General features: G+C 44.8%; 2 pseudogenes; both read left to right on the forward strand.

The window, feature by feature from the left end:
* Window positions 1–3,657: 3,657 nt before the first annotated feature.
* On the forward strand, window positions 3,658–4,313 carry LOC100525005 (large ribosomal subunit protein P1-like; annotated as a pseudogene).
* A 2,765-nt stretch (window positions 4,314–7,078) lies between these two features.
* On the forward strand, window positions 7,079–7,677 carry LOC100526243 (proteasome activator complex subunit 2 pseudogene; annotated as a pseudogene).
* The last annotated feature ends 7,639 nt before the right edge of the window (window positions 7,678–15,316 follow it).

A 15,316-nucleotide genomic window follows, 5' to 3' on the forward strand; every position in this document is an offset into this window, starting at 1 on the left:
AAAGGAGAGAGAGAAAGAAAGGAAGGAAGGAAGAAAGGGAGAGAAAGAGAGAAAGAAAGAAACGAGATAAATAAAACTGGATATTGATGGGATTGAAACATCCCTACCGAAGTCTGGATAGGCCAAATTCCACTCTTTTGAATAGTTTGAACTTTTTTTTTTTTTTTTTTTAATTTAAGAAGCTGGAAGACAAAGATTACAGTGAGAAACCTGACCTGGAATAGGTTGGTGCAACCAAGATAAAGACTGTTAAAGTAAACAGATTAGGCCCAAGATGGAGTCACTCTTGCTGAACCATAGGTCTGCAAACCGAAACTTCATTAAGTTTTCACAGTGCACTCTCTTGGCAAAGGGGAACCTAGCCCAAGCCTGGAGCTCTTGCCTGCTCAGCATGAGTTACCTAGCCCAGTCCTTCGATTTTCTCCATGTGAGGGCTTTACCCAATCAGCAAATGCCCACACTCACCTCCTTCTTCCTGCTCCTTCTGCCTGTAAAATGTCTTGCTTGTATAGTTCTTTGAGGTTCCTATCTCTTGCTTGACTGATGCTCCGCAAGTTACGAATCTTTGAATAAAACCAACAAGATGTTTAAAATGTTCTCTGTTGAACTTTGTCCTTAAACATGACTCGTAATAGGCCAAGGTCCCTAGGCTCATCTCCTTACTGGAGACTCAAACCTTTTTGAGTTGAGAGGGTCAAATGACGAGGGAGTGAAAGAGAATGATCTCCTTGTCATGGAAGCCCCAAGAGCCGTGGTATCAAAACTCATCAGAGAAGCCCTGGTGCCAGCTTCAGTTAGATGGAGAGGACATAGAAACAAAAGGATTGATAGAATAAGAAGGAGGAATGGATGAAAAGTGTTAAAGTTGAAACAGGCTTTGTGTAAAGAGATTGTGTCTCCTCTACATGAATGCCCTGTGGGAGGATATCATGTCTAGCTGGGGAATGCCTCCCCTAGCTCCAGATAGGAATATGAAGAATTACTGGTCTTATAGTGAAAGTTTAGATGAAAATTTGTATGTTTGAAGTGATCGAATCTTTTACCTAAATGATTACGGGGATTTTGATTACAATTATTTTGCCCAACTAGGACACGGTTTCTGAAAACAGAAAGTTTGTAAATCCATCCTTCAGGCGGTTTTTGTTTATTTTTTATTTTAGAGCTGCACCTGCAGCATATAGAGGCTCCCAGGCTAAGGGTCGAATCAGAGCTACAGCCACCAGCCTACGCCACAGCCAGAGCAAAGCCAGATCCTTAATCCACTGAGCAAGGCCAGAGACCGAACCTGCGTCCTCATGGTTACTAGTTGGGTTTGTTATAGCTGAACCACAAAGGGAAATCCAGTATTTTTTTAAAATGGTCACACCCACTGCATATGGTAGTTTCCAGGTCAGGGATTGAATCTGAGCCACAATTGCAAACTATGCTACAGCTATAGCAGTGTCAGATCCTTTAACCCACTGCACCAGGCAAGGGATCAAACCTATACCTCTGCAGCAACCTGAGCCACTGCAGTTGAACTCTTAATCCACTGCACCCCAGCAAGGACTCCTGCTCTTCCGGCAGTATTAATGGGACATGCTAAGAGGTAATCAATAAGATTGCCTGAGCTCAAATACCATAAAGTACAAACCGAAGTGCTGACATGGACAAGTTCACTTTGCAGAAACTGTGTGGAGCAAGACTGGAGTTTATTGCAAAAGCTTGCGAGCCCTTCTCAGCCTTAATTACCAGGTCTTTAGGCTAGAGGATTCTCATCCGAGGGGCAGTTATGGAACTTGCTCTGAGACCTTGGTTACAACTGCTCTTATGACTGAAGGAGGAAAAATACTCTTGAAACTTGAAATACCTACCATGTCTTGGATGATGTCAGAAAAATCCTCTCTTGGTGAGGGAAATACCCAGGAAGGTTCCATAATAAAATGGCAGCAATAGTTTACGCAGCATCATCCCATCTGTGGAATGCAAGGATCACGTTCCCATAGGCAGGGAGCCTCATTCCTCCTAGGACTGGCTTTGAAACTCTATGAGGAGCTGCCAGATTCTCTCATCCCTTGGACAGTGTCCCACAAACAGCTTTCAACTGATGGACAGAGAGCTGTTTGGCTTGGGGATGGCAGCTCCAAGGTGAATGGGCAACATTGTTTGGAAGGCCACCACTCCGACCAGAGAAGGTGACAACAGATCAGCTCACTTGCATGCTGATTTCCTAGCAGCGATGGAAGAACTGAACAATGATAAAAAGCCCCTGTGTTTCCAGTTCTAGCTACTCATGGGCGAAGACCTACGCCTGTGTAATGATTCCTCTGCAAAACTCAGAAACATCAGGAGTTCCCGTTGTGGCTCAGTGGTTAACAAATCCAACTAGAAACCATGAGGTTGCAGGTTTGATCCCTGGCCTTGCTCAGTGGGTTAAGGATCCGGCGTTGCCGTGAGCTGTGGTGTAGGTTGCAGACACGGTTCAGATTCCCTGTTGCAGTGGCTCTGGTGTAGGCCGGCAGCTACAGCTCCGATTAGACCCCTAGCCTGGGAACCTCCATATGCTGCAGGAGCAGCCCAAGAAATGGCAAAAAGACAAAAAAAAAAAAAAAAGACAAAAAAAACCCCTCAGAAACAAGAGGATTCTGAGAGCTTCGAGACTGATGAACACATGAAGGTGTTGGGAGGGCAACACCTCCAGAGCAGGTCGAAAGCTCTGTGCCCCTCGCTCCATGCTTTACCCTGTGCATCTCTTCTATCTGGCTGCTCCTGCTTGTAGCCTTTATAATAAACCAATAATAGTAAAACCACAACCATGTTTCTAGTTATCTATGTAATTTCTGTAATTTATTTATTTGTTTATTTTTGCCAAGCCCAAGGCTTGGGAAATTCCCAGTCCAGGGATTGACCCTGTGCCACTGGTGTAACCAGAGCAATGACATTTCAATGCTGGATCCTTGACCCACTGAGCCATGAGGGAACTCCTGTAATTTACTGACTCATAGTAATTCCATGAAATTGATGCATAATGATTTATGTCATCCATCCATTGTGAGCTTCTCTTTATATTGTTTGCCACAATCATTCTATAGCTACAGCAAGATAATATTTTGAAATATTAATCTTTGTGGTTTTCTTCTCTATTCTATTGAGTATGCGATCCTTCAGCTAATCATCCAGAGACATCTTAAATGGCTTGGGAAGAATTGGATTTATTAAAATAGGAATGTAGGAGTTCCCGTCGTGGTGCAGCGGGAAAGAATCCGACTAGGAACCATGAGGTTGCGGGTTCGATCCCTGGCTTTGCTTAGTGGGTTAAGGATCCGGCATTGCCGTGAGCTGTGGTGTAGGTTGCAGACACAGCTTGGATCTGGCATTGCTGTGGCTGTGGTGTAGGCCGGCAGCTACAGTTCCAACTGGACTGCTAGCCTGGGAACCTCCATATGCCATGGGTTTAGCCCTAAAAAGCAAAAAAAAAAAAAAAAAAAAAAAAAAAGAAAAAGAAAGGAATGTAAACAGAAAGAAATAGTTAGCTTTTGACTTCCCAACTTAAGCTCCAGAAGTGTACCTAAGACACATTGGGAAACCACAACTTTTGATTTTACAATAGAAAAGGACACTTGACCTTTTCTCAGCTGCCGCTAATGTGCTCGGTCCTTCCAAGGAAGCTAAGGCCAAGTTGGGGTGAGGCCCTCACTTCATCCGGCGACTAGCACCAAACCCGGCAGCCCCCATCTAACATTTGTCTGCACCATGGCCTCTGTCTTGGAGCTCGCCTGCCTCTACTCTGCCCCCATCCTGCATAACAACGATGAGGTGATGGTCACGGAGGATAAGATCAATGCCCTCATTAATGCAGCAGGTGTAGGAGTTTCCGTCATGGCTCAGTGGTTAATGAATCCTACTAGGAACCATGAGGTTGTGGGTTCCATCCCTGGCTTTGCTCAGTGGGTTAAGGATCCAGCGTTGCCGTGAGCTGTGGTGTAGGCCAGCAGCTACAGCTCCAATTCGACCCCTACCTAGCCTGGGAACCTCCATATACCACAGAAGGGGCCCAAGAAATGACAAAAAGACAAAAAAAAAAAAAAAAAAAAAAAAAAGCAGCAGGTGTAAATGTTGAGCCATTCTGGCCAGGCTTGTTTGCAAAGGCTCTGGCCAATGTCAACATCGGGAGCTTCATCTGCCATGTGGGGACTGGTGGACCTGCCCCAGCAGCTGGTGCTGCTTCAGCAGGAGGTCCTGCCCCAGTTGAGGAGAAATAAGTAGACGTAAAGAAAGAAAAATCTGAGGAGTCTGATGATGATATGGGCTTTGGTCTTTTTGACTAAACTTCTATAACACATTCAATAATAAAAAGCTGAGCTATAAAAAAAAAAGAAAGGAAGTAAAGAAAAGGACACTTGAGGATCAAAAAGATCCTGTAAGAAAAGGGCAGAGAAGGAGTTCCCGTTGTGGCGCAGTGGTTAACCAATCCAACTAGGAACCATGAGGTTGCGGGTTCGATCCCTGCCCTTGCTCAGTGGGTTAACGATCCAGCGTTGCCGTGAGCTGTGGTGTAGGTCGCAGACGCGGCTCAGATCCGGCGTTGCTGTGGCTCTGGCGTAGGCTGGCAGCTATAGCTCCGATTGTACCCCTAGCCTGGGAACCTCCATACGCCGTGGGAGCGGCCCAAGAAATGGCAAAAAGACAAAAAAAAAAAAAAAAAAAAAAAAAAAAAAAAAAAAAGAAAAGGGCAGAGAATATGTGCCTGAACAGTAGATGGTATCAAAGTTAAACAAAGGTGGGGAGTTCCTGCTGTGGTTCAGCGGTAACAAACCTGACTACTATCCATGAGGATGCAGGTTTGACCCCTGGCCTCACTCAGTGGGTTAAAGATCCAGTGCCCAGACCAGCTCAGCAGGTGAGGGCTGAAGAAGGGGTGCTGTGAAACTTAAGAAAAGGTGAACAGGAGTTCCCGTCGTGGCGCAGTGGTTAACGAATCCGACTAGGAACCATGAGGTTGCGGGTTCGATCCCTGCCCTTGCTCAGTGGGTTAACGATCCGGCGTTGCCGTGAGCTGTGGTGTAGGTTGCAGACGCGGCTCGGATCCTGCGTTGCTGTGGCTCTGGCGTAGGCCGGTGGCTACAGCTCCGATTCAACCCCTAGCCTGGGAACCTCCATATGCCGCGGGAGCGGCCCAAGAAATAGCAACAACAACAACAACAAAAAAGACAAAAGACAAAAAAAAAAAGGTGAACATAAAACAAGACACAGAGACATTTACCTTAACCAAATGGGGGAAACGGGGGACCCAAGGTCTCAGGGACCAAGAGCATTGCCTCAAGAAACCACGAAGTTGTTATTGTGCTCTATAAGATGACGTCAAGTGAGGAGGGGGCTACAGGTGCAGGATATAGCTTTTTTATTATTTTAAAAGTCACATAGCTGGTAGCTTGCTAAGCTTTTACTCTGACCTTTAGGCATTTAACAATCATTAGCATTGGGGAAGCTTGGCATCAGCTGTCTATGCATGGCATCTAGAGAATCACCATTGTGCTTCCACAGACGGGGTGCCTATCTGTAGCAACCTGAGTGTGCCTAGGTTTGCACCTCATTCTCCTTGCTGATGCATATCCCACTAATGACCCCTCATAAACCCTCTGGGGCCTCGAGGCTCCTCTTTCTCTTATTTTAACAGGACATATTATGCTGTGCAAACGGCATGCCTATCTGCCCAGGTCCTGTGTGCCTAGACCAACGCATCTGCCCAGGTCCTGCGTGCCTAGACCAACGCATTATGTCATGTTCAGCTGACCACATGAATAACATGCCTTTTGGTCTTTGTTCTTAAGCTTAAGTTATTTACCAGCACTGCGACTATCTTTCAGCAGGAATATAGGGTAAAGTAAATCAGGACAAGATGGTGTTTTCAGCATAGAAAACAGAAGCAGAGAGACTAAGAAAAGACGGTAGAAACATGTCTCCCGACAATCCAGCATTGCCGCAAGCTGCGGTGTAGGTCTCAGGCTGTGGCTCGCATCCTTCATTGCTGTGGCTGTGGCTTAGGCCAGCAGCTACAGCTCTGATTCGACCCCTCGCCTAGGAACGTCCATGCACGTGAGTGTGGCTTCAAAAAGAGGAAAGAAAGAAAAAAAGAAGGAAAGAAAGAGAGAGAGAAAGGAAGAGAAAGAAAGATAAGCAAAGCTGAACACTAGCTGAACTGCTGGGCATAGATTTTTTTTTTTAATTTTTATTTATTTCTTTATTTTGTCTTTTTAGCTATTTCTTGGGCCGCTCCTGCGGCATATGGAGGTTCCCAGGCTAGGGGTCGAATCGGAGCTGTAGCCGCCTATGCCAGAGCCACAGCAAGGCAGGATCCGAGCCGCGTCTGCAACCTACACCACAGCTCACGGCAACGCCGGATCGTTAACCCACTGAGCAAGGGCAGGGATCGAACCCGCAACCTCATGGTTCCTAGTCGGATTCGTTAACCACTGCGCCACAACGGGAACTCCTGGGCATAGATTTTATTCAGTAATACTATTGCAACAGGGAAGAGAGGGAAGAGCAAAACTGAACTCAACTTCAATTAGTGCAGGTGTCTGAGATAGAATTACAAGTTTGGGGTCAGTGGTACATACATGGTGCTTCCCCAATATAATTTTTTTTCTTTTTTTTCTTTTTTTCAGCTGAGATATAATTGGAGACCAGAGATCTAGCAGCAACTGGAAGAGCATGGCCAAGCCTCATGGGGTGTGTCTGATCAAGGAAGCCCCCAAACAGATGGATGGCTCCGGGTAAAATCTTTTCGAGGAGGCGGAGGAATTCCTCTACAGATTTTTGCCTTAGAAAATCATACACCTGGAGTTCCCCGTGTGGCTTAGCAGTAACGAATCCAACTAACATCCGTGAGAACAGGGGTTCGATCCCCAGGCTCTCTCAGTGGATTAAGGGTCTGGCATTGTCATGAGCTGTGGTGTAGGTCGCAGACACAGCTCGGATCCCGCGTTGCTGTGGCTCTGGCATAGGCTAGTAGCTACAGCTCAAATTTGACCCTCTATCCTAGGAACTTCCATATGCCTTGGGTCCAGCCATAAAGAAAAAAAGAAAAAAGAAAATCATGTACCTGAATCAGCTCTTGCAAGAGGACTCCCTCAATGTGACTGACCTCACTTCTCTCGGGGCCCCTCTGGACCTCCCCATCCCAGACTCCCACCCAAGGATGATGAGATGGAAACAGAGAAGCAGGAGAAGAAAGAAGTCCCTAAGTGTGGCTTTCTCCCTGGGAATGAGAAGGTCCTGGCCTGGCTTGCCCCGGTTCAGCCAGAAGTCTGGACTCTCAAAGAAAAATGCATTCTGGTGAGCACAGGGACCCAGCACCTGACCCCCAAAATTGAGGATGGAAATGACTTTGGGGTGGCAGTCCAGGAAAACGTGCTGGAGGGGGTAAATGAAGTCAAGACCAAAGTAGAAGCCCTTCTAGACACCATTTCCAAGTACTTCTCAGAAAGCAGGGATGCTGCGGCCAAGGCCCCTAAGGAGACCAACGTAGTGGATCACTGGGCCCTGGTGCCCGAGCGAGACGAGGCAGCCTATGAGGAGCTCAGGGCCATGGTGCTGAACCTGAGGACCTTCTATGCTGAACTTGACCATATTATCAGCAGCAACCTGGAGTAAATTGTCAGCCCAACGTGGGGGGAGAAGCCATCAATGGACTGAGCCCAAGATTAGAAGGGAGATAAATGACCTGTACTTTGTGTGGATTAAAAAAAAAAAAAAAAAAAAAAAAAAAAAGAGTTCCCATCAGGTTAACAAGAGTTCCCATCAATGGTTAACAAACCCAACTAGCATCCATGAGGACATGGGTTTGATCCCTGATCTCACTCAGTGGATTAAGGATCTGGCATTGCTATGAGCTATGGTGTAGTTCACAGACGTGGCTCAGATCCCGAGTTGCTGTGGCTGTGGTGTAGGCTGGCAGCTACAGCTCCGATTGGACCCCGAGCCTGGGAACCTCCATATGCTGCAGGTGCGGCCCTAAAAAGACAAAAACATTCTTTTTTTAATTAATAAAGGTTAATCTCTAGAGAAGCCTGGCAAATAGTATTATCCTCCAGGGGATTATCAGACTTTAGTCATCAGATAAGTCTGATGAAATTTCTATGTTGTGGCAAAATTCCTTTCCCCAGTCAGCTGGGCTGGTTCTGTAGCTGTGCCCTGGCAACAGGTTTTCCATTCAATGAAGCGTTTAGAAGCATCTGTTGAACCCCTTTCAAGTGCAAGTGATGCCGGAAAGATGTTGCCAGAATCCTGGTTGTTGTTCACACAGCCAAAGAATGAACTGAACGAACACACAGGCAGTGAGCAAGCAAAGTCTTTATTACAGGAAAGCAAATAGCTCCCAAAACAGCTGGGAGGGGGGAGAAGAGCCCCCCCCATTGTCTTATAGGGGTTTTTATCCCAATAAAAGGGATAGGCGTTCCCATCGTGGCGCAGTGGTTAACGAATCCAACCAGGAACCATGAGGTGGCGAGTTCGATCCCTGACCTCGCTCAGTGGGTTAAGGATCTGGCGTTGCTGTGAGCTGTGGTGTAGGTCGCAGACGTAGCTCGGATCCCACGTTGCTGTGGCTGTGGCATAGCCTGGCAGCGACAGCTCTGATTCAACCCCTAGCCTGGGAATCTCCACATGCCGTAGTGCAGCCCAAGAAAAGGCAAAAAGCCAAAAAAAAAAAAAAAAAAAAAAAAAAAAGATGGGGGTACAAACGTTGGGTCCAGAAAGATGTGGTTTTCTCCTGTTGGCCTTGCCCAATTACCTGTATCAGTCCTCGTCCAATAGGTGTCGTAGGGGTGGAAATGTCCCATAAGTCTCATGGTTTCTTTGCCCTTTTCTTCCCATAAACTGAGTCACAGGGAGTTAGGGATTAATGCCCATCTGGGCGTAGGTACAATCCCTGTAGTAAACATCCCTGTGGGGATGTTACTCCCTAGAACACTTAAGCCGCAAATGTTAATCAATGGCCATATCAAAGAATGCATCGAAACCCATGCTCCTACACTGACTACCTGAGTTATTATTCTGCCTCAAAAGGATTGTGTTGGATGATGGTGGGAAACAAAGATGAATGTAATATAATGTGTGTGTGTGTCTGTGTGTCTGTGTGAATGCATGCATGTTGGCGGTGGGGGGCGGGATGCAAGAGCAACAGCTACTGTCTTTTTTTTTTTTTTTTTTTTTTTTTTGTCTTTTTGTCTTTTTGCCATTTCTTGGGCTGCTCTCGCAGCATATGGAGATTCCCAAGCTAGGGGTCCAAACGGAGCTGTAGCCACCAGCCTACGCCAGAACCACAGCAACGCAGGACCCGAGCCGCATCTGCAACCTATACCACAGCTCACGGCAACGTCAGATCCTTAACCCGCTGAGCAAGGCCAGGGATCAAACCCTCAACCTCATGGTTCCTAGTAGGATTCGTTAACCACTGCGCCATGACAGGAACTCTAACAGCTACTGTCTTGTTTTTGCTGGACATGAACCAGGGCAAGTATGAACGTGAGGAAGCACCTCATAAAGCCTGAGGATGAAGCAAACTTGGCCGTAGGCAGAGCCGAAGGAGAGAGACATAGAGTCCCAGTGCAGTGGAATGTTTGAGCCTTAGATCAATCACTACCTTGTGATCGTTAAAAAGGAAAACCCTACCAAAAGGGAGTCAGGAGGCCAGAATGGGGAGATATTGTACATATGCAATTTGGATCCCAACAGAAAGACATGGACCTTGCATCTCCAGCAGGAAGTGATACTGCTTTACCACTGCCAGAAGGAAGAAAAAGATTCTCCTTGCCTGGCAACAGCTCAGCCAATGAGAGTCTGCCACAACTCAGCCAATGAAAAGCCACTATACTTCAAACTTCCAGTTTTCCTCCAATGGACTCTTTGTTTGTAATACCTCCTCTCAAATTCCCCTTCTCTTTAAAAGAATTTCCTCTCCTTTGCTTTGCCTGGGCTTGCATGTGGTTTACGAAAGTTGCATGTACCAAATTGGAATTCTTTGCCACTCCCAGATAAACTTGTTTTGCTGATAAAAATAGCCGTTTATTGTTTCAGACTAATGAGCTGAAAAGAGAAGTATTTTTTTAACTTTTCTTTTATGGAATCCAATAAATTGCTTAAGCCATTTTGAGTTAGATTTGCCTTCACTTGCCACTGAAACAGCCCTAAATAACGCAAGTGATTCGATTAATCTCCTGTTTTAAAATTTACTAACTGCTTTCTTTGTAGTCTTTAATGCCTAATTAAATGAACTGTTGACGTTGCAGAGTTAGCCAGTTTCAGAAACTGGAGTAAATCCTAGATACCTTATTTTTAAAAATTACACTGTGGAAAATTTCAAACAAATAATAAAGTATAAATGATAGTGTAATGAACCGCTACGTTCCTATCTCTTTGTTTCAACAATCATCAATTCATGAACAAACTTGTTTCACCTCTTCTATCCTCCATCTCCTGAAATGGACTATTTTAGAGCATATCCCATGCTTAATTTCGTCTGATTAGTGTGCCTGGGTCATAGGACTATGATCTCCAAGGAGCAGGGAGAGGGAAAGTCTAGACCCCTTCAGACCCCAAGCCTCCTCCAAGCAGAAGATCCCTCTTGATGGTGGCAAGTCAGAAAAAGTTGACTTTCCATTGTTAGTAGTATTAACAGTGATGCAAAAGAGAGAGGAAGTAGTCAGGAGAAGCTTTTGCCTTTTGTCTTTTTAGGGCCACACTCCTGGCATATGGAAGTTTCCAGGCTAGGGGTCTAATGGGAGCTGTAGCAGCCAGCCTATGCCAGGGGAACTCGGGATCTGAGCTGTGTCTGGACCTACACCACAGCTCAGCGCAATGCAGGATCCTTAACCCACTGAGCGAGGCCAGGGATCAAACCCGTGTCCTCATGGATGCTGCTCAGATTCGTTAACCACTGAGCTGTGACTGGAACTCCCAGGAAAAGCTTTTGTATAGGAAGGAGGATCAAACTGAGCTCTGTGAGATGAGTAGAATATAGATACCTAGAGAGACTAAAAAATAGGATTTATTTTTAATTTCTACATAATAAATGTAATAGTAAGAAAAATTGGAAAGAAAAGAATGTAGGAAAAATAGTCATTAAAATTCTTATTAACCAAAAGGCCATGGGTGTTTGGATTTTAATGCGTATCTTTTGTTTTGTTTTTGTTTGTTTGTTTTTCTATGTCTAACAACAGTTGTAACTTACTGCAAGTTTATACCCCTGTATTTTAAAAAATGTTTATTACAGTTGATTTACAATGTTCTGTCAGTTTCTGCTGTACACCAAAGTGACCCAGTTTTATATATTTTTTTCTTTTTCTTACATAATCTTCCACCATGTTCCACCACTTATGGTTGTATATAGTTCCCTGTGCTATACAGGAGGATCTCATTGCCTATCCAGTCCAAATGCAATAGTTTTTTTTTTAATTTTTTAATGATTTTTATCTTTTCCATTATAGTTGATTTACAGTGTTCTGTCAATTTCTACCATACAGCAAAGTGACCCAGTCTCACACACCCACCCACACACACATATACAATGTTCCATCCATAGAGCAGGATCTCATTGCTTATTTGCTCTAAATGCAATAGTTTGCATCTACTAACCCCCAACTCCCAGTCCATCCCACTCCCTCTACCTATACTTTTCTTTAGCAAGGTAAGCAGTTTTCTAAATTACTGTGGATTCTTTGTAAATATAATTTTGTAGTTCCCATCGTGGCTCAGAGGAAATGAATCTAACTAATATCCATGAGGATGCAGTTTCGATCCTTAGCCTTGCTCAGTGGGTTAAGGATTTGGCGTTGCTGTGAACTGTGGTGTAGGCTGGTAGCTTCAGCTCTGATTTGACCCCTAGCCTGGGAACCTCCATATGCTGCAGGTGCAGCCCTAAAAAGACAAAAAAAAAAAAAAAAAAGACAAAAAAAAAAAAAAAAGAAAAGAAAAGAAAAAGAAAGGAAGGAAGGAAGAAAGAAAAACTTTATGCACACCATGGTGTATGAACCTACTGGCCAGTGGGGACCAGCCGTATAGCACTGGAATTCTCCTCAATATTCTTGATAATCTATATGGGAAAATAATCAGAAAAAGAATTTGACAGGTGTATATGTATAACTGAATCACTTTGCTTTACAACAGGAATTAGCCCAACATTGTAAATCAACTATATTTCAATAAACTCTTTCAAAAATGAAAAAAAACTTCGAATTTTTGCCTTAATTAATTAGTGGGGATCACCAAAAGCAAAATTACTGTTGAAAGACTGTGAACATTATAGAGTGGGGCATTTCTAATACTGATTTTTTTTGTATATAGAGATATAATTTACTAATTTTTTTGTATATAGAGATATAATTATATATATATTGTGTGTGTGTGTGTGTGTGTGTGTGTGTGTGTGTGTGTGTGTGTATGAATTCCTGGGCCTTAGAGTTCCCTTCGTGTAGTTTAGCAGGTTAAGAACCTGACATAGTGGAGTTCCTGTTGTAGCTTAGTGGAAGGGAACTTGACTGTGATCCATGAGGATGCAGGTTTGATCCCTGGCCCCCCTCAGTGGGTTAAGGATCCAGTGTTGCTTTGAGCTGTGGTGTAGGTCACAGATGCAGCTCAGATCCTGTGTTGTTGTGGCTGTGGTATAGGCCAGATTCAACCCCTGGCCTGGGAACTTTCACGTGCTGCGAATGCAGCCCTAAAAAAAAGGACCTGACATAGCGTCTGTAAGGATGCAGGTTTGATCACTGCCTTGCTCAGTGAGTTAAGGATCCAGTGTTGTCACAAGCTGTGGTGTAGGTTGCTGATGGCAGCTCAGATCTAGTGTTGCTGTGACTGCAGTGTAGGCTGGCAGCTGCAGCTCCGATTCAGCTCCTAGCCCAGGAACTTCCATATGCCACAGATGCAGCCATAAAAAGAAAAAAAAATTCCCAGGCCAAAGATTGGGCCACAGGTTTGTGCCACAATAGTGACCCAAGCCATAGGAGTTACCACACTAGATCCTTAACCCACTGAGCCACCAGGGAATTCCTCTTTAATATTGATTTTACAATATCTCATGATATTATCTCACAAGGTTATTCAAAATTCTTAAGGTAAAATTGATAGAAATTGATGAATTTTATAAACATAGGACCTAAAATGTATGTTATAAAACTATAATTTTTTTTTTTTTTTTCTTTCTAGGGCCTCACTCGCAGCATATGGAGGTTCCCAGGCTAGGGAGTCAAATTGAAGGTACAGCTGCCAGTCTACACCACAGCCACAGCAATGCAGGATCCAAGCCACATCTGTAACCTACATCACAGCTCACGACAACTCCAGATCCTTAACCCACTGAGTGAGGCCAAGGATCTAACCCACAACCTCATGGTTCCTAGTCAGATTTGTTTCTGCTGTGCCATGATAGGAACCCCTACAAATATAATTCTTTTTTTTTTTTTTTTTTTTTGTCCTTGTAGTGCCGCAGCAGCGGCACATGGAGGTTCCCAGGCTAGGGGTCTAATCAGAGCTGTAGCCGCCTGGCTTATACCATAGCCACAGCAACACCAGATCTGAGCCTCATCTGCGACTACACCACCGCATCATGGCAATGCTGGATTTTAACCCACTGAGCGAGGCCAGGGATCAAACCCATAACCTCATGGTTCCTAGTCGGATTCATTTCTGCTGCACCATGACAGGAGCTCCCAAATATAATTTTTAATGAGGCACACAGGCATCCAGAATAAAGGACTACCTTTCCCAGCCTCCTTTGGAGCTAAGTGTGATCATGTGACTAAGTTCTGGCCAATGGGATATCAGTAGAGGTGTTCTCTGGGCAGTTGCTGGAAGCCTTCCCCAATGGGTGTCTTTTGCCACCTTGTTCTTCTTTCTAAAACGTTATGGACTAGTAGTATAGATGCCATCATTTGGGATAAGAAGCATAAGGACAAAAGCATACGCTTGATGGGGAGACAAGCTGGAAGAGGCCAGGGTATCTGATAACTCTGAGGAGTTAACCCACCATCCCACTTTTCCTCCGTTTCCCTCTCTTTGCATGGGAGGAATTTCCACCTTTTAAGCCACTGGTGGTTTGAGTTTTCTACTACACACATCCAAACCTAATTCTAACTCAGTACAGTGTGGTTTTAGAAGCTGGGAATAGCACTGCTACTCTTTTTCATCAGCCTAGAGAAGGGCACAGTTACTGCCATGGGAAAAAGCATTTCTTTTTTTTTTTTCTTTTTTTTTTTTTTTTTTTGTCTTTTTGCTATTTCTTATGCTCGCGCGGCATCTGGAGGTCCCCAGGCTAGGGGTCGAATCGGAGCTGTAGCCACTGGCCTATGCTAGAGCCACAGCAACTCGGGATCCGAGCCGTGTCTGCAACCTATACCACAGCTCACGGCAAAGCCAGATCCTTAACCCACTGAGCAAGGGCAGGGACCGAACCCGCAACCTCATGTTTCCTAGTCGGATTCGTTAACCACTGCACCACGATGGGAACTCCAGGAAAAAGCATTTCAAAAGTACTTTGAGATCATGTCACTAGGTTTGGCTTAAGCATTCCTGATACAGAAAAGAAAGAAAGGAAGGGAGAGAAAAGGAGGAAGGAAGAGAAAAAAAAGGGGGAAGAGAAGAAAACTTTCGTGTCAGCAGCAGGAAAACCCAAGTCAAACTATAAGTTTCGTGTTGTCCAACTTTCAGTTTAGCGTAAAGAAAAGAAGGGAGATGGAGCCAAATTTATCTTATTTCCAGAGATGACCAACCCTACTCTAAGAACCATCAAAATACTCTCTTGAGAAAACTGCAACTGCAAATAAAGTGGCATTTGTCATCTCTCTGGGTATGTATTTAACCCTGCAGAAGAATAACCTGTTTTAATTTGCTAAAGCCCAAGTCTAGCCCTGTTTACCTCTGAGCTGGGACAAAGAAATCACTGAGGAAATAGTCAAAACAAAAATGCCAAGGGGTTCCCATCGTGGCGCAGTGGAAACAAATCCAGCAGGAACCATGAGGTTGAGGGTTCGATCCCAGGCCTCAATCAGTGGGTTAGGGATCCAGCACTGCTGTGAGCTGTGGTGTAGGTCGCAGACATGGCTCGGGTCTGGCATTGCTTGGCTGTGGTGTAGATCAGCAACTACAGCTCTGATTGGACCCATAGCCTGGGGACTTCCATGTGCTGCTGGTGCATAAAAATAAACAAAACAAAACAAAACAGTGTCCATCTACAAAAGAGAAACAAAATACCAAGTCAAAAGAGAGTTGTGTTGGAATGTACTTTGGTGGAAACACTGACACTTTGGGGCACAAAGCTGGGAACAGGGAATCAGAGATT

The sequence above is a fragment of the Sus scrofa genome, chromosome 12 (genome assembly GCF_054392235.1).
Source record: "Sus scrofa isolate SSC_HxYL_T2T_F1_AM1 chromosome 12, Sscrofa_HxYL_maternal_Yorkshire_Landrace_v2.0, whole genome shotgun sequence".
Classification (NCBI taxonomy): Eukaryota; Metazoa; Chordata; class Mammalia; order Artiodactyla; family Suidae; genus Sus; species Sus scrofa.